This window comes from Macaca fascicularis, chromosome 7 (assembly GCF_037993035.2).
Source record: "Macaca fascicularis isolate 582-1 chromosome 7, T2T-MFA8v1.1".
NCBI classification, from domain to species: domain Eukaryota; kingdom Metazoa; phylum Chordata; class Mammalia; order Primates; family Cercopithecidae; genus Macaca; species Macaca fascicularis.
In genome coordinates this window covers 4,505,183-4,524,181 of record NC_088381.1, presented here as the reverse complement: position 1 = coordinate 4,524,181, position 18,999 = coordinate 4,505,183, and the positions used below count along the sequence as shown (strand labels likewise).

At 38.0% G+C, this 18,999-nt stretch overlaps 1 long non-coding RNA gene across 3 annotated transcripts in view; it reads left to right on the top strand.

Annotated features, from left to right (window-relative positions):
* The first annotated feature begins 2,610 nt into the window (after positions 1–2,610).
* Positions 2,611–18,999, top strand: part of LOC102131280 (uncharacterized) — a 125,321-nt gene continuing 108,932 nt past the window's right edge. For all 3 annotated transcript variants that reach the window (XR_010587968.2, XR_010587966.2, XR_010587967.2), the window contains exons 1-5: positions 2,611–3,226; positions 5,457–6,717; positions 7,754–7,916; positions 17,567–17,808; positions 18,709–18,886. This is a non-coding gene — a long non-coding RNA (uncharacterized lncRNA). The remainder of the gene's footprint in view (positions 3,227–5,456; positions 6,718–7,753; positions 7,917–17,566; positions 17,809–18,708; positions 18,887–18,999) is intronic.

Sequence of the window (18,999 nt, the reverse complement as noted above, 5' to 3'; positions counted from 1 at the left end):
AGTCTCTCCAAGGGAATTTTATTGATTCTATTATTCAACCTAAATTTCTCAAAGCAATCTGCTCATAGATGAAAATATTCTATTCCAGCCAAAGCCTTGGCAAGGTAGCCAGTGTCTCCAATTGTGTCCCATTACCAAAAAAAAAAAAAAAAAAAAAAAAAAAAAAAATTCTTATTGATCATATGCAAATAACTTATATTACCATAAATTAAGAATATTCAGAAATAGTTTTCAAATTCTGGGAAGGTCAGGTAAGAGAAGTATACTTCAAATTTTTCTCTAAAGAGTATATCATATTTAATTGTTAAAAACTAAATAGCTAAGAAAAAAGTTTTCTTTACTCTGAAAAACAAAACAAAAATAGTCGTCAATGTTTCAAATGAAAAAGTCCTAAAAAATTGTTTCAGTCCTCTGTTACTTCAGTGCCACATAATTAACTTGTTCTACTTTATATGGGCTTAGCAGTCCTCGTGAACACATCAGCCTGTTAATTAGAATCCTGGGAGTTTTGTTGTTTTTATTGTTGTTGTTTTCATTAGTACAATGGCACAATCTCCAAAGTTACCAGAAACCTAAATTCAAGAAAACCTATCGGAGTCATTTCCATGAACTCCCCTAAAGAAGCAAGTTTTGTGCCACTGGTTTTTTATAAGCCACTTACTGAGAATAATCAAAGTAAAACAATAATTGTGAATGAAAAATTCTTAGGACAGTCATAGCTACAGGTACAGTTGACAAGCAATTTGGTTAATTCTGTGTCATACAACAATTTAACATAATAATCATAGTTATTACTGACAACATACAGTAAGCCATGTCAGAATTATTGGCATTCATATGATTTTGGAGCACATGCTAATATTTAGGTAAATAGAACTCAAAGAAAGTTAAATATTCATCCATGTTTCCTGTATGATTTTAACATATTAAATATGGCTATTGAGTCCCTATTGGACTTCAGGTGACCTAATATTGAAAAAGCTAATTAGGTCACTAAGGCTGAATTAGAATTTGATTTGGAAAGTTTGTCCAATATCAAAGGTTTGAAACACTTGATATTATAAAATAGAATCACCAATCACGATGAAATAAATTACTCATTAAGCCAAAAATTATATTTTAAGTATTTCTAAAAAGTAAAAACCTTTATTCTTTGATATAGAGAAAGGAGATTCAGTTTCTCAAATAATAAGGTCTAATATCAGGCTGAATGCACTGGCTTGTGCCTGTAATCCCATTGCTTTGGGAGGCCAACACGGGAAGATCATTTGAGCCCAGAAGTTCAAGGTGAGCCTGGGCAATATAGTGAGACCTCGTCTCTACAAAAAAGAAATTTCTAAATTATCTGGTTGTACTGGTGTGTGCCTGTAGTCCTAGCTACTACAGAGGTTTAGGAAAGAAGATCACTTGAACTCATGATGTGGAGGTTGCAGTGAGCCAAGATCACACCACTGCACTCCAGCCTGGGTGACAGAGTGAGACCCTGTCTCAAAAAAAACAAACAAAAAGACCCTGAAAAAGCGAAAAACCAGTAAGAGCTAATAAATATAGTATGAGACCAACTGAACCTTACTCCCCTCTTCTTGTTTTGCAATTTGCCCAAAAGGCAAACAGAAATCTTTCACTCTCTCTTAATATTAAACAAAATCCTGGTTCAAAAAAGAAAACCAACTTTACCTTTGCATGGTGTGGTATTAATACTAAAGCAATTTTAGTAAAATTTTATAAATGAATTCATCAAATATCAATCAGTTTAATCATAAGGTAAGATTTAAGAAATGCTTGTTAACCTTTTACTATTTTCTACCGAGGAGCAGATAAGTTCTCTGAGAAAATCATGTCCAGATTCTGCACTTGCGTAAGTGTGCTTTTTAATGTTCAATTTATAGAAAGACTAAATAATACCCTTTAAATTTCAGCCCACTTGGTCACACACAGTATTTCTTTTGTAAGATCAATCTGCTACAAATCTACAATTCAGTCAACCTTTCAGTTTTGTCCTATCATTTGACCTTAGAACAACAACAAAAAAATTCTTTCTGAGCTTCCTTTACCTTTTTTTTGAGATGAAGTCTCACTCTCTCACCTGAGCTGGAATGCAGTGACACAGTCATAGCTTACTATAGCTTCAAATTCCTAGGCTCAAGCAGTACTCCCATCTTTTAGCGTCTTGAGTAGCTGGGACAACAGGCACACACTACTGTGCCTGGCTATTTTTTTTTTTTTTTTTTGTAGATATGGTGTCTCACTTTGTTGCCCAGGCTGGTCACAAACTGGTGGCTTCATGTAGTCCTCCCATTTTGGCCTCCAAAAGTGATGGGATTACAGGAATGAACCACTACGCCAAGCCCCAACTTTCTGTATCCATTTAGCTTTATCCATCAATTTTAAGACAATTTGAAAACCTCTACAGTAGACAAAATTTCCCTTTGTAAGGAAAACACATTTCTCATACCTTTCTGTAGCAATTTTTTTCCTAAAAACACACCTCACTTTTATTATACACTTTGGATGCATCTAGTAGATTTCATTATATATGTTAATTGTAATGTTTATTACCTCTCAGTAACTTTTATTCTTAGTGAAAAAATCTAGGAAGTAAGAAATTTTACTTACGTATCAGGTGCAGAACCAGGAACAAAAGACAGAGCTGCCAATAATGTCTGACCCTTCCCAGTGTAGTCAGAGGGCACATTTGGGCTGAGGAGAACACTATATGTCCCCTGACCTTACTATGGCTATAAGAAAGACAAGTCAATTATTTAAAATATCACAGAGCACTTCAGACCAAATATCTAAATTAAATTCTGAGGACATTTCTATTTTATTTTACCAATTATTTTATTTTAGGTTCAGGGGTACATTTGCAGGTTTGTAATACGGGTAAATTTTGTGTCACAGAGGTTTGGTGTGCAATTTTGGAACATACACTAACACATTTATATACATTGAACTCAAAGAAAGTTAAATATTTGACCATGCACTTTAATCAAGGGTAGTCTTATGAATTTTAAGCAATGCTAAGAGATTTTAATGTATAGAGCCAGAATTCTCAAGGATAGTCATGACGCTTTTGTCAGTCATTTATAAAATTTGATATTCTAATCAATTATTAAGAATATGAGATCTCTAAAATCTTTTTTATGTATCTCCAATCAAAACTTTGTGGAGGAGACAAACAGTGATTTTTACCAAAACAGGAAGAAAAAGTGATTGCACAATTTACGTAAGTTGAGATCTTTGAACGTAAGAATTTATAACTGACTAACAAGAAACCTAGACTTAAAGCTACCAAATCCAATTAAAAATCCCCAAACCAGCTCCTTACTTGCAGATGCTGGTCCACGTTGAAGACTGCTCTCTGCCTCCTCAGAAGCAGCAAACTCCCAGAAAGGGAGTTCTACAAGAGAACATACCTCGGACCTCAAACAAAAAGTTTGGGAGATCAGGGATCTCTGTAGAAGGAGGCTCCCAGACCTCAGCAAATCATCCAGTCAGTCAGAACAATACAAAGCTTCCAGCTGGCTGTACCCGGGCCCTGCTCCGAGAGTTGCTGCAGGCCAAAGGGCCAGACTCTGCACAGAACTCACTGTGGTTTCCACGATGTAAACCAAAATGTGACTGAGGCGGGTCTCAGTAAATTGAGAGCTAGATCTTGCCAACTTTGAGGATGTGCATGGGAAAAAGAAACACAAGTTACAGCAGGATCTGTGGTCTGTGCTTTTTCCAAAGAGAGTTTTGATGACTTCAGCATTTAAAGAGGAAAAAGTGAGCAGTAAGGGAAGGAGGGAGAAAGAAGAAAAGAGGGGTAGGCCCTGAGGCAAGTGTTTGCATTCTCGTGAGGCTTTGATTAGCACTCACTGAAACCGCATTTTACGTATGAAAATGGAGTGGAGGATAAAGCTGATTGTACATTCATCTCATGTTTGCTACATTTTGCATAAGATAAAGTAACCGTGTGTAATTACAGCTATCTATTTGGGGAAAAAAGGAAGTCAGTTTTAGTGTGACAGGGTTCCCAAGCCTAACTTTCCCATTGGGCATAGTGATTTAGTGTCCTGAGATTTTATTTTCCTTTCAAACCTGCTATTAGTCTACACATTGCGTGTGTGAGTGCATTAACTCGTCACAGCATCTCAGGAGGTAGACACTACTGTGAGCTTCTGAAAGTTCTAGCTCTGAATCTGAGCTAAAGCCCTACAGGAAGAGACTTAGAACAACCTTGAGCTTGACCCAGTGTCCCTACTCACATCAACTGTGTTAGAATAGCATTTCTCTCTTAGAGTAAACACTTTATATGTGCAAAGAATTCCTCACCTACCCTATTGTAATGAAATTATTTTCCTATATTAAATTCTAAATACTCTATTGAATTCTTTTTTCTCCGGAGGTCTATAATCCACCTGAAATTGATTTCGTGCATGAGTTTAAAAGTTAAATTTTATTTCTCCAAATGGATATTCAGTATCCTGAAATATTTATTGAAAATTCATCTTTTTCCACTAATTTTTCTTTTGGATTATTTGTTTATATAGGCATCTATCAGATTTTCAACTCTTTTTTACTTTTATTGATTGTTCTTTATTTTATTTTATTATTATTATTATTTTTTTTTTGAGATGGAGTCTCGCTTTGTTGCCCAGACTGGAGTGCAATGTTGCGATCTCAGTTCACTGCAGCCTCTGCCTACTGGGTTCAAGCAATTCTCCTGCCTCAGCCTCCTGAGTGGAAGGGATTACAGGCACATGTCGCCACACCCAGCTAATTTTTTTTATTTTTAGTAGAGATGGGGTTTCACCATGTTGGTCAGGCTGGTCTCAAACTCCTGACCTCATGATCCATCCACCTTGACCTCCCAAAGTGCTGGGATTACAGGCGTGAGCCACCGTGCCTGGCCTATTGATTCTTCTATCTGTGTTCAAAGATTACATTTTCTTATTTTTTGGAGCGTTCATTTAACACCAGAAATTTCCCTCCAGAGACTGTTCCCTTCATCACTGTGCTACCGAAGACAGGGAAGGATAAAACCGTGCATGTCTTACACTTACATTAATATTCCCAGCTGTAGTTCAAAAAAACAGCAGGTCATAGAACCTGTGGAGACAAAATGACCCACTTTGGATGCTAATCCACCATGTTACTTCTGGTTTACCCAGGTTCCCTGAATGCCTTCTGATCTCTCATTTATTTGCTGTCCTTAGTATAAAATCATGTCAACAAAAATTATAGGCTATGATGCATGTAGCCTCGTTGTCCATTCTGGAGGGTTGCTTTTAATTGCCTTGCTAAGGCATGTATACCCTTTCCCTGTGGAGTATTAACCCAGGGTCTGGAGAGTAACGGTGTGAACAACTACCTACCTGCAGCCATCCAAGGTTATGCTCCTGTGTGTACGTTGCATCCATAAATTAACCAGTACTGACAAAATGGATTTTCTCCCTCTTTTAATTTTTCAGATCCTTTGGCATTTGAGAGTTGCTTCGTGTATACGGCCCTGTAATGGAGCAAATGGCCAGCCAGGAAACCAAAGTATGGACAAGGGGACAGAAGCATCTGTAGAGGAAGTTTTACGATTGGCCCTCGTCATCCATGTGGATGGTGTTGCCCCTGTGCTACGTGTCTGTGGACCACTTTTGAGGGTGCCTCAAAAGTGACAGAAGGTCTAGAAAGCTTGTTAGTAAAATGCTACTAAAAAGTATGACTCACCGTGGTGAGAAAGATCGCCAAGCAGTGACAGCAGTGAGTTTGCTGCTGTTATTTTCTATGTGAGCGGTCACGAAAGCTCAAGTAGCAGCTGAGACAAGTGTAGGGAAGCTGGGAAAAGAATCACAGTGAGAAAGGGATGTGAGAACTTCCATGTCTGTGTTAATGTCTGGGTTTTTTTGGATAAACTTGAAACTCAAGAGGCACAGTTGGAAATCGTACCTTGCCACTTTGTGTGGCTGGGAGAGAGAAAGCTGGGCCAGCTGAATGTGTGGACTGTCCTTGCCAAGCCAGGCTGGGGATGCAAATACCTGCAATTCTTGGGAACCAACCATGGAGTCAGATGATGACATAGAGGTTAACTCAGAGGAGGAAGATCATTATCCTCCCCATTTGAGAGTGAAACTGTTCATGCAGTGGAAAGCCAGATTACAACACACACAGGCCTGGGCAGGATTACTGGATACAGCAAAAACTTTTAAACAGCTGCCAAGAGAAAGCTTTATGTACATGAATGGTGCAGCTATGGGACACCAGTGGGGATGATATCTCCCTAGAAGGGAATGAACCTGAAAAATCGAGACAGAAGTATCCCCGGAAGTGAAATAATCCCCTTATGGAACAAGATATGGGGAAAGCCTTTTCAGATTTCCTAGAAACTCAAAAGGGAAGAGATGAGTTCTGACTGGTTGCTAAAGGAAAATGGAAAAAGGGAGAAACAAAGTTTGCTGGACTGAAAAAAAGGAGTTTAAAAAGTTGCAATTAGGGTTACTAGGAAACAAATGTGGTATGATCTGATTTCAGCTGGGATTGACAATACAGATGGGCAACCCAATGGCATATTAGTGGGGTTTGGAAAGACGTGACTCCTGAACAATAGTTTAGACCCCTTCTTAGTACCCGCCCCCTCCCACCTCTACCAGAAGAGGGAGAAAGACAAGAAGAAACCCTCGGTAAAAGGATCCCAATCTCTGCAATTCAGGGGTGGACTTCTTTCCAGCCTGGAGATCATAGGTAGGGTCAAGACTGCTTCTGTGTAAGAGCAATAGGGGGAGACCAGAGGTCGTATTTGGAGCTCACTATTGATTGGAGTGTAAAACAGCACTAAGAGAACCTTAACTTTAGTGGGAGCAGGTGAAGAATGTGTCTTAATTGATGGAAATTCAGAGGGAGACCTTAGTAAGTGGGAAGCTATAGATGGTTGTGAAGGGTTAAAAATCTAAGTGAAACAAACCCCTCTCCTCCTTAGTTTTGTCTAGACTTCCCCCGTTGCTTACTCTCCTGTCTTTATCTCAACTATTTCAGAAAACATCTTGAGTAAGGATGTCTTCTTAGGATGTACTTTACAGACATCTGTGGGGGAATTTCACCTATGACAAAGGCTATATTAAGAGGGGAGGCAAAATGGGAAAGTGGACCTCCCTACCCTACCGTGTATTGTTTTTTTTTGTTTTTGTTTTTGTTTTTGTTTTTTGAGACAGAGTCTCGCTCTGTCACCCAGGCTGGAGTGCAGTGATCGGATCTCAGCTCACTGCAAGCTCCGCCTCCCAGGTTCACGCCATTCTCCTGCCTCAGCCTCCCGAGTAGCTGGGACTACAGGCGCCCGCCACCGCGCCCGGCTAATTTTTTGTATTTTTTAGTAGAGACGGGGTTTCACCATGTTAGCCAGGATGGTCTCGATCTCCTGACCTTGTGATCCGCCCATCTCGGCCTCCCAAAGTGCTGGGATTACAGGCCCTTGTATTGTTAATGTGAGACAATATCATCTTCTGGTAGAACACAAGAAATCACAGCCACTGTGGAGAAACTGGCCAAAGTTAATATTAGCCGGCCAGCCCAGAGTCCTTTCAACCATCCTGTATGACCAGTAATAAAATCTGATGGCACTTCCAACAGTAGACTAGTGGACACTACTAATCTTTCCAAGATACATGCTGCCGTGTGTAATATAACTGAAGTGACTGAGCAATTAATACAAAACAGACACTTATCATGCTGTGTTAGATTTAGCTAATGCCTTCTTTAGCATCCCTTTTACCCTGACTTGCAGGCATTATATTGATGATATTCTAACTTCTGAGGTCTGACTTGTCATTGCTACAACAACACCGAGATGCACTGGCACCCTTCTTCAATCCAGATGATGGGCCATCAACTCACAAAAGTACAAGGCCTGGGACCAGCTGCAAAGTTCCTATGGATCACTTGTCCAGGTAAGACACACCTTACTTCAGGCTTGGTCATTGAGAAAATATAACAATTTTGCATACCTAAAACAGTTAAACAGTTGCAAAGCTTCCTAGGTCTTTGGGGGTACTTGTGGGCTTTCATCCCATATTTGTTTCAATGTTTGCATCCCCTATACTGACTATTAAATAAGCAATCTCAAATGGGCACAGTAGCTCACACCTGTAATTCCAGCACTTTGGAAGACCGTGGCAGGCAGATCACTTGAGGCCAGGAGTTTGAGACCAATGTGGCCAACATGGTGAAACCTCTTCTCTACTAAAAGTATAAAAAATTAGCCAGGCATGGTCATGCATACCTGTAATCCCAGTTACCTGTGTGACTGAGGCATGAGAGTTGCTTGAACCTGGAAGGCGGAGGATTTAATGAGCTGAGGTCATGCCACTGCACTCCAACCGGAGCAACAGAGCCAGATACTGTGTCTCGAAAAAAAAAAAAAAAATAAGGGATCTAGGATGAAGAACAAGTGGTAGTATTTGAGAAGGGCTAAAATACTGATGGCTCAGGCACAAGCTCTAGTTTCCCCCTTCTGGGATACCAGTGTCTTTAGATGTGACTGTAAATCCTGAAGGGACAGGACAGGTCCTCTGGCATGTGCAGCAGGGGAAAGCAGTTCTTCTAAGATTCTGGTCACTGCTGTGGAAGTGTGCTGAAACCCACTCTTCTCCAATCGAACAACAGGTTCTGGGAGCACTAAGGCCACGCAGCACATCTGCCTGTAACTGGTCGTCTGCCAGTAACAACGAGAACAGATCTCTCTATTAAGGGCTGGATACAAGGGTTGTTTTCCAGGCCTGTATCAGCTATTTCTCAAGCCTCCATTTTACAAAAGTGGCATGCATACCTGGAACAATGCGGTGCCCTCTCCACAAGTCCTTTGGGAGAAGCATGCTGTCTTAGAGCCAGGACACTCTGAGACCATTGCTGCCGCTGTGGCGGAGGCCCTGTAGGAGATGCCTCCCGTGACATACAAAGGCACATCTCCGCTCCTGAAACTGCTTGGCACTCAGATGAATGGAGCTGAGGTAACCCGTGTGTACAGATGACAGCAGCTGTACAGTTGCAGACAAATACTATCTGACAGAGAGTGTTGAGGTTTCCAACCATCATAGTGAATGAATCTCTTTCTCCTCGCAGTTGTGTCAGTTTTGGCCTCTTACATAGTTTGACATTCTGTTGTTAGGCACTTAAATGCTTTAAGGATTATTATGTAGTACTGGATAACTGACCCCTTCATCTTTGTGTAATGCCCGTGTTTATTTTTAGTGACTTTCCTTGAAAGGCTGCTCTGTCTGTAATTCATGCAGCGACTCTTCCTTTGATAAGTGTTAGCCTAAGCTATTTTGTTTCATCTATTTACTTTAAATGTATGCGTGTCTTTATATTTCATAGATTTTACTTAACATCATTTAATTGGGTTGACTTTGTTGATCTACGCTGACATTCTCAGTTCTTTGATTGATGCTTTTAGACTATTGACAACCAATGGAGTTGGATTAATATCAACCATATGTGTTACTCTCTTTGATTTGTTGCCCCTGTTCTTTCTTCCCATTATTGTACTTCACTTGTTTTGTGTGTTTTGTGGTTTTAATTGAGAATTGTATGCAATTCTATTTTCTCTCCATTCTTAGCATATCAATTATATAACTTTATTTTTTACTATTTTAGTGGTTGCCCTATGGAATAAAACTTTTATTTTTCATATTCTTAGTTTAGTCTCACAGATAATGGTTTCTGAAAAATAATAATAGCACCGATGTATTTGATTAGGCATGCTTATGTCTATATGTTATGTGTATATAAATATACACGTATGTGTGCATGTGTACTCACGTATAAGTGAAATGAATGACAGCACTAATAGGGAGAACAAAACAGTTAAGATTATTTTGTTATTCTAAGATATTCATACTACCTGTGAGTGACACAGTGTTTTTTGAAAAGTATCTTGGATTCATTTTAAACGTAATATTGCAAACTCTGGGTAAGGGTTTTGTACCAAGGGCCTCAGTTCTTTGCTGGCTTTGGCCTGTTTCTGTGTTCAGTTCCCTCCCATGTTGGCTTCTCCCATATGGCAAATGTTCTGTCAAAGACACCAAGGGAGGGATTTTGCTAGCAAGACAAGAATCACAATCTAATATAACATAACAATTCTACTAATGTCCCATCACCATTGTAGTATTCTGTTGATTTGAAGCAACTCACAGTTTCTGACTACATTCATTGGAAGGAATTAGAATACAAAGTTACTTATCAACGTTATTTATACTTAGAGGTGGGAGTCGTTGGGTGCCATCTTAGGTTCTACCTGCCACATCTGAACTTCTCCAATATGAAATAGTTTTTCAGTCTTCACTTATTTTCTACTACCTTGACCCTTTTGACAAGGACTAGTCAGTTCTATTGTAAAATTTCCCACAATATGAAGTTGTCTGATGTCTTCTCATAATTAGACTAGGGATTATGGATTAAATTCAGTGTTTTCAATATTTATATTTATTTAAGTTTAAAGATAAGAGACTGAACAATATAGTATTTATATATATATAAAACATACAGGAAAAACGAATATAAGAAAACTAGAGATGAACAAAAATAATCCATAATAATAGTTACCTTCAGCTGTTAACAAAGATGATGAAATTCAGGAGATACATTCAGGGGGTATCAATGATATTATTAATGTTCTTTCTGTTTTATAAGCTCAGCAAAGGCTTAAAATAAAATACACTTTTGAAATTTAAGAATAGTTTTAGATTTACAGAGCTGTTCCAAATATAATACATGGAGTTTCCAGAGACTCCATACACCATGTTCCTTAATAACTGCCTTATATTAATGTGGGATATTAGTCACAATGAACCAACCAGCATTACAATATTACTAACTATCCACACTTTATTCAGATTGATTTAGTTTTCATTCAGTGTCGAGTTTCTGTTCCAGGATCCTATCCAGGACACCTCATTGCATTTACAGTTCATGCTCCTTAATTGACTTTGACCGTGACAATTTCTCCAAGTTTCCATGATTGCTATGACATTGGCATTCCTAATTGGGGATTTCTTTCATGTTTCTTTCATGATTAGACTGGATTGTAAGTTTCAAGGAGGAAGACCACAGAGGGAAAGTGCCACTCTCATCACATGCTGTTAAGGGTACAGACTATAACATGCTTTATCATTTTTGATGTTCATTTAACCATCTGAATGAGATAGTTCCAATCAAATTTCTACACTGTCAAAGTACTGTTTTTTTCTTCTTCTCCTTTCCATGTTGTATGTTTCAAAAAGAAGCCACTGTACACAACACACAAATAATAAGTGAAGAATTATGTTCCACTTCCTAGGGACAGAGTGTCTGCAAAAATTATTTGGAATTAATCACAATGAACAAATGCCTATTCTTCTTCAATTATTCCATATTATTCCATCATTGTTCTACCCATAGGCAAACATGGGTACTTATTTTACACTTTACTTGAAATAATTTATTTGGTTTATTACACAAATTGCTTCAGTATTGTCCAAGGGACTTTCTTTTTTTTTTTTTTTTTTCTTTTCTTTTCGAGACAGAGTCTCATCTTGCTCTGTCACCCAGACTGGAGTGCAGTGGTTCGATCGCAGCTCACTGCAACCTCCGCCTCCAGGGTTCATGCCATTCTCCTGCCTCAGCCTCCCAAGGGGACTACAGGCACCCTCCACCACGCCTGGCTAGTTTTTTGTATTTTTAGTAGAGACGGGGTTTCACCGTGTTAGCCAGGATGGTCTCGATCTCCTGACCTCATGATCTGCCTGCCTCGGCCTCCCAAAGTGCTAGGATTACAGGCGTGAGCCACTGCACCCAGCTGGGACTTTCTTTCAGTTGGATTGTCTGTAATTTTGAAATCTCCCCATAATTATGGTTTGTTGGTGTTGTGTGGCTGTTTATTGTGTCATTGGTTGGCATTTTCTTCTGGCACTACCAGGTGCTGCAGGCTGATTGTGTTTATTTACTGTCTAACCCTATTATCCACCAATTCTTCACAATGCCCTAGTTCCTTTGAATGGAAAATGGAATTAGAAATGAAGATCTAGAGACTAGGGTATATTCATTGCCCCTGGGGCATCTGATGACTTGAGGCCTTGTCAGCTGACTGAGCAGAAGAATATACATGTGTATAAATATTTCAACAGGTCTGCATATGTATCTATATTAAACTAACCATAAATTCCATCTAATATTTCTGGCAGCACTTGATCTAATCCAGTACCACATGAAGCTGTCTATCCATTCCAACTTGTTTGTATGTAGCTTGCGCCTCTAACATGGAACTAGTTGGCTCTGTTAACTTAATGATATCATCCAAAAATACATGCATAGCGTTTTCAAAAGTGGTAATTTATACAACCCTGGGAAACTACCTTACCAACTAAAACTAAGTCCTCATGTACAAATTATTTGTCCTTTTGACTTAGAATCTCAGGATCTCCCTGTATTTCCTAATTTACTTAGGTCAGCCCCCTTTCCCCACTCTGGTGGGCTTATTTCACACATTTGTTATAGAGTTATATTATTTAATCTCTCTATCATATCAACTAAATAAGGCCTTTTTTTTTTTTTTTTTCTGGATACAGTCTCACTCTGTTGCCCAGGTTGGAGTTCAGTGGCACGATCTTGGCTTACCTCAACCTCTGCCTCCCAGATTGAAGGAATTCTCCTGCCTCAGCCTCCCGAGTAACTGGGATTACAGGCATGTGCCACCTGCATGGCTAATTTTTGTATTTTGTATTTTTAGTAGAGGCAGGGTTTTGCCATGTTGGCTGGGCTGGTCTCGAACTCCTGTCTTCAAGTGATTCCCCCCACCTCAGCCTCCCAAAGTATTGGGATTACAGGCATGAGCCACAGCGCCCGGCCTAAATAAAGTTTTTATTTTACTGTCTCTGTGTTACGAAGTTCTATAGGTCTTGAATGACAGTGTCACATATTCAGTGTCACGTTGTCATATAGAACAATTTCACAGCCCCAGAGACATTTCTTCTACTTTTGTTTAACCCAAGGCTACTGTATTAGTCTGTTCTCCCATTGGTATGAAGAAATACCTGAGACTGGGTAATTTATAAAGAAAAGAGGCTTAATTGCTTCATGGTTCTACAGGGTATAAAGAAAGTATAGTGACTTCTGCTTCTGGGAAGGCCTCAGGAAATTTCCAATCATGGTGGAAGGCAAAGGGGGAGCCAGCACTTCACACGGCCAAAGCAGGATGAAGAGAGGGAGTGGTGTGCTATACTTTTAAGCAACCAGATCTTGTGAGAACTCGCTCTCAGGAGAACAACACCAGTTGTGCTAAAGCACTTATGAAAAATCACCCTCAGGGCCCAATCACCTCCCACCAGATCCGACTGCAAACACTGCAGATTATAATTTGACGTAAGATTTGGTGGGGACAAAGATCCAATTTATTTTAGCATTCTTATGTTCCTATGTTCTCTTCTATGGATTTGGTCTGTTTGGCTCCTATATTTAGATGCATTGTTAATTTGAGTCAGTCATGCATATGGTGCTAGGGAGGAGATAGATTGCACGTCAGTGTCCATTTGTCCCAGCAACACTGTTTGAGGAAATATTTCTTTATATTGAATTGATTTGGCAACCTTGGAAAATTGTTTTACCATGCATGTAAGAATTAATTTTTGACATTTGATTCTATTGCATTGATCTATATGTCTCTCCTCACATAGTAGATACACACACAGACACACACACACACACGGTACATGATATGGTTTGGTACAGGCATGTAATATGAAATAAGCACACATCATGGAGAATTGGACATCTATCTCCACAAGCATTTATCCTTTGAGTTACAAACAATTCAATTATACTTTTTAAGTTTTGTAAAAATATACAATTATTATTGGCTTTTATAGTTACCCTGTTATGCTATCAAATAGTATGTTTTATTCATTCTTTCTATTTGTTTTGTAACCATTAAACATCCTTACCTTCCCCCAGCCCCCTGCTACCATTCCCAGCCTCTGTTAACCATCCTTCTACTCTCTATGTCCATGAGTTCAATTGTTTTTATTTTTAGAAACCATAAATAAGTGACAACGTGATATTTGTCTTTCTGTGCCTGGTTTATTTCACTGAAGACAGAGATCTCCAGTTTTATCCTTGTTGTTGCAAATGACTGGGTCTCTTTATTTTCTATGGCTTAATAGTACTCCACTGTTTATATACACCGTATTTTCTTTATCCAGTCATCTGTTGATGGACACTTAGATTGCTTCCAAATCTTAGCTGTTGTAAACAGTGCTGCAACAAGCATAGGAGTGCAGATGTCTCTTTGATATACCGATTTCCTTTCTTCGGGGTATATATCCAGCAGCCTACTGCTGGGTATATTTGGTAGCTCAATTTTAGTTTTTTGAGGAACCTCCAAACTGTTCCCCATAGTGGTTGTACTAATTTGCATTCCCACCAACAGTGTACAAGGGTTGCTTTTCTCCACATCCTCACCAGCATTTGTTATTGCCTGTCTTTTGGATAAAAGCCATTTTATCTGGGGTGAGATGATGTCTCATTGTAGTTTTGCTTTGCATTTCTCTGATGATTAATGATTTTGAGCACCTTTTCATATGCTTGTTTGCCATTTGTATGTCTTTGAGAAATGTTTATTCAAATATTTTGTCCTTTTTGGTTTGATTATTTGATTTTTTTTCCTATAGGGTTGTTTGAGCTGCCTATATATTCTAGTTATTAATCCATCAGATGGGTAGCTTTCAAATATTTTTTCCCATTCTGTGGGTTGTCTCTTCACTTTGTCGATGATATCCTATCCTGTGCGGGAGCTTTTTAACTTGATATGATATCATTTGCCCATTTTTGCATTGGTTGCCTATGCTTGTGGGATATTGCTCAAGAAATTTTCTCCTAGACCAACATACTAGAGAGTTTCCCTAATGTTTTCTTGTAATAGTTTCATAGTTGGAGGTCTTCGATTTAAGTCTTTAATCCATTTTGATTTGATTTTTTGCATACAGCGAGAGACAGAAGTTTAGTTTCATTCTTCTGCATATGGATAACCAGTTTTCCCAGCACCATTTATTTAAGGGACTGGCTTTTTCTCCAGTTTATGTTCTTGGCAACTTTGTCGAAAATGAGATAACTGTAGGGTTGTGGATTTGTTCCTTGGTTCTCTATTCTGTTCCGTAGGTCTATATGGGTATTTTTATGCCAGTACCATGCTGTTTCATTTACTAGAGCTTTGTAGTATAATTTGAAGTCAGGTAATGTAATTCCTCTAGTTTTGTTCTTTCTGCTTAGGATAGCTATAGATATTCTGGGTCTTTTGTGGTTCCATATCCTTAACATAATTTTGATTACTATTACTTTGTAGTAAGTTTTGAAATCAGAAAGTATGATTTTACTACACACAATTTGTTGTTTTTCAAAATTATTTTGTCTGTTCTGGAATTCTATTGCATTATATATGAATTTTAGAGTAAGATTGCCAATTTAGGAAGAAACTGTTACCTAGGATTTAGCTAGGGATTGCATTAGATCTATTTGGAAAGTATTACCAACCTAATGATACTAAGCTTTCTGATCAATGACAGCTCAATGTATTTAATTTATAATTTTATTAATTTTGTTTGATATGTTTTGTAGTTCTCAATATGCATATCTTATACTTATTTTATTAAATTAATTCATAGGTATTTAACTTTTATGCCATTTTAAATGAAATGGTTTTTGAAATTTTGTTTTTAGATTGTTAATTGCTAATAAATAAAAATACAATTGATTTTGTATATTGACCTGTACTAAGCTGTACTAAAAGCCTGCTTAACCCTTTTTTCATTTTTTGTTATGTTTATTAGAGTTTTTATGATGTGTATAGACAGGATCATGTCATTTGTAGACATAATTTGACTTTCCATCCAATCTTACTGCTTCATACTTATTTTCTACACTGATTACCTTAGCCACATCCTCCAATACGGTGTTGAATAAAACTGTGAAAGTGATCTCCTTCTCTTATTTCTAATTTTACAAGAAAGTTTTTGAGCTTCTCAGAAAATTTAGGATATCATGTGAGCTTTTTTATGCTTTCATGGTGAGGAAATTTCCCTTATTTGCCTAAGTTGTTGCATGTTTTTATAATGAATGAAATTTGAATTTGGCAAGTGCTTATTGCTCATCTTTTAAGATGACCATGTGTATTGTGTCCCTTATTTCTTAATGTAGTTTATGACACTAATTCTTTTTGTATGTTTAACCAAATTTGCATTCCTAAGATGTATACCTTGGTCAAAATTTATAAATTTTTACATGTCTGTTATTTGTTTTGATAGTATTTCCTTGAATTTTTGTGTTTATGTTCATAAGTCATATTGATCATAGTTTTTCTTTCTTGAGTAACTTTGTCTAGCTGTGGTATAAAGCTAACTGATAATTCACATTGGAAAGTGATCTATTCTTTGTGTTGTTCTTACTGTTTTTTATGTGAAAGGTCTAATTTTATTTAGCACAGAGAGAATTGAACACATAAAAAGGAGAAAAAATGTACATTTTTTCAAGATAATTTTCAGACGTTGCAAGCAATCATATTGTATAAGTAAGTAAAACCAAATCAGAGTAGTAAAGAGATGTAATTGGGCTACATAGATGGAGATTTACAATACACTAGAAAGGGAGAGAGGAAGGTGGGTGATAAATTACTATTTTTAATATGATTTTCACTATTTTGCATATTTCTTTCTTTAAATGCACTACACACAAGTATAGACACAAAAATATGGGTTGACAAACTGGTGTTCATTATTTACAAGAAATAAATTTAAATTCTGGTATTTCTTTAAGGTCAGTTTAGTTTGTATGCTCAGGAGACCTAACATGTAGACATTTGAAGGGACATGTTTTGTGAGCCTTTATAAATATCTATAAAAAATAGAATATCAGAGTTTTTAAAAACTTAAAAGTTGAATAAAACAAAGATTTAAATATTATTATTAAAGTTGTCACCTATTTCCAGATGAGGACTTAGAGAAACAAACAGTTGGCAAACCAGTGTAGCAGGTGTCTTCCGTGAAGCCGGATGCACACCCTGGGAACTGGGCTGTTGCTGGAGCTGACACTACTGTGCTGCACGTCTGGCTGCCACCAGTTGCCTCCCTCTCTGGGAAGTGGAATTTGAATTGCAGGTGCTGACGGCTGATGGAAGAGGGACAAGACCACATTATCTGAAAATTCTTGACTGGGTTGCTTGCTCCTCATTTCACTGCTGGGTGCCACAGGCTTGGGGTTAACTGTTTGTTTTCTGAAAAATATATGATAAATTAGTATGAATTATTTGAAGATGTAAAATCATTCACTGATAATCTCTTCTTGACCAAGTCAGGGATTTTTTTTTTTTTTTTTTTTTCAGAGACAGGGTCTCACTCTGCATCCAGGCTGGAGCACAGTGGCATGAATGTAGCTCATTGCAGACTTGAACTCCTTTTGCCTCAGCCACTTGAGTAGCTGGGGCCACAGGCACATGCCACCATATCTGGCTAATCTTTTTTCTTCTTTTCTTTTTTCTTCTCTTTTCTTTTCTTTTCTTTCTTTCTTTCTTTTTTTGTAGAAACAGGTTCTCACTATGTTGCCCAAGCTGGTCCTGAACCCCTAGCCTCAAGTAATCCTCCTGCCTTAACCTACCAAAGCACTGGGATTATAAGTTTGAGCCACCGTGATCAGTCCAGGGTAGGAAATGGAATCTTAACAACTGTCACATGAGCTTTGAGGGGATCCTTCTCCAGATGAGCCTTCACTTGAGACCTCAGCCTTGGACATCATCTACATCTGGATTCCTGACCCAGAGCAACTGTAAGTAATGTGTGTATGGTTTTGAGCCACCACACTATGTGGCAATTTGTTGTGCAGCAACTGATAACTAAAACAAAAGATAGTACATTTAGTTTATAATACTACCCTGGATTAGATTCTGGAACAGAAAAATGGCATTACTGGAAAACCTGGTAAACTCTGAAGAAAGTCTGTAGTTCAGTTAATAGTTTTGTACCACTGTCAATTTATTAGTTTTCATAAATACACTATGGGTGTATAAATAAGATGTTAACATTCTAGTAAACTCCTGGGTATGTAAAACTAGCTGTACTATGTTTGCATCTTTATGTGTATGTAAAATTATTTTAAAATGAAATCTTTGATTTTTTATTTTTAATTAAAAAAGACAGGCATGCGTGTGTTATACCAGCTTCTGGGGAGGCTGACTTGGGAGGATTGCTTGAGCCCAAGAGTTCCACGTTGAAGTGAGCCATGATTGAGTCACTGCACTCCATCTTAGGAATCAGAGAGAGATCATGACTCAAAAAAAAAAAAATGGCCTCAGGGATGAATGGACATATAGGAAAAAAATAGCCAAGCACATTTCTTCTTCTGTTTACCCTTCCGAACGTAAATGCATCCACTTCAGGAAGCCACCATCAAACTCAAGGAATGCTTGTCCGTATTGGACCTCCCCATCACACTCTTCATTTCCAAGTAACTTGTTTGAGTGTCGGTAACCTCTCTTTTCAGAGTTATTTGCTTATGCCTCACATATCCCAGAAAGGGCCATTTTCAGATATCATTTAGGAGCGTATCTGCAGGATCCCACTGAACACGTTTTGACAAAGTTTCTGGATGCCAGAGACCAAGATTGAGAAATGTTAGTGACAATAAATATAAATTATATTTTCATGTTATGATTTTTTATTAATACAGGCTTAGTTTTCTAAAGATAACTCGCCTTTAAGCCTTGTTGGAGTCCTGTGATAATTTCTTTTCACTCCACGTTCTCCATCAAGAATTTTGTGGAACTTTGTATTCTGTTGAATACCAGAATTATATCAGCAATTCCCAAGCCCCAAAGTCACCAAATGGGCATCATCGTTGACATCAGGTGGGTGGAATACAAAAAACATATATATATATGGTGGTTGGTGGTTGTGGCAGTTTCTACTTATCTGGACCTGGACAAAAAAATCTTTTCACACCAGAGTTTTGACAGCTGAG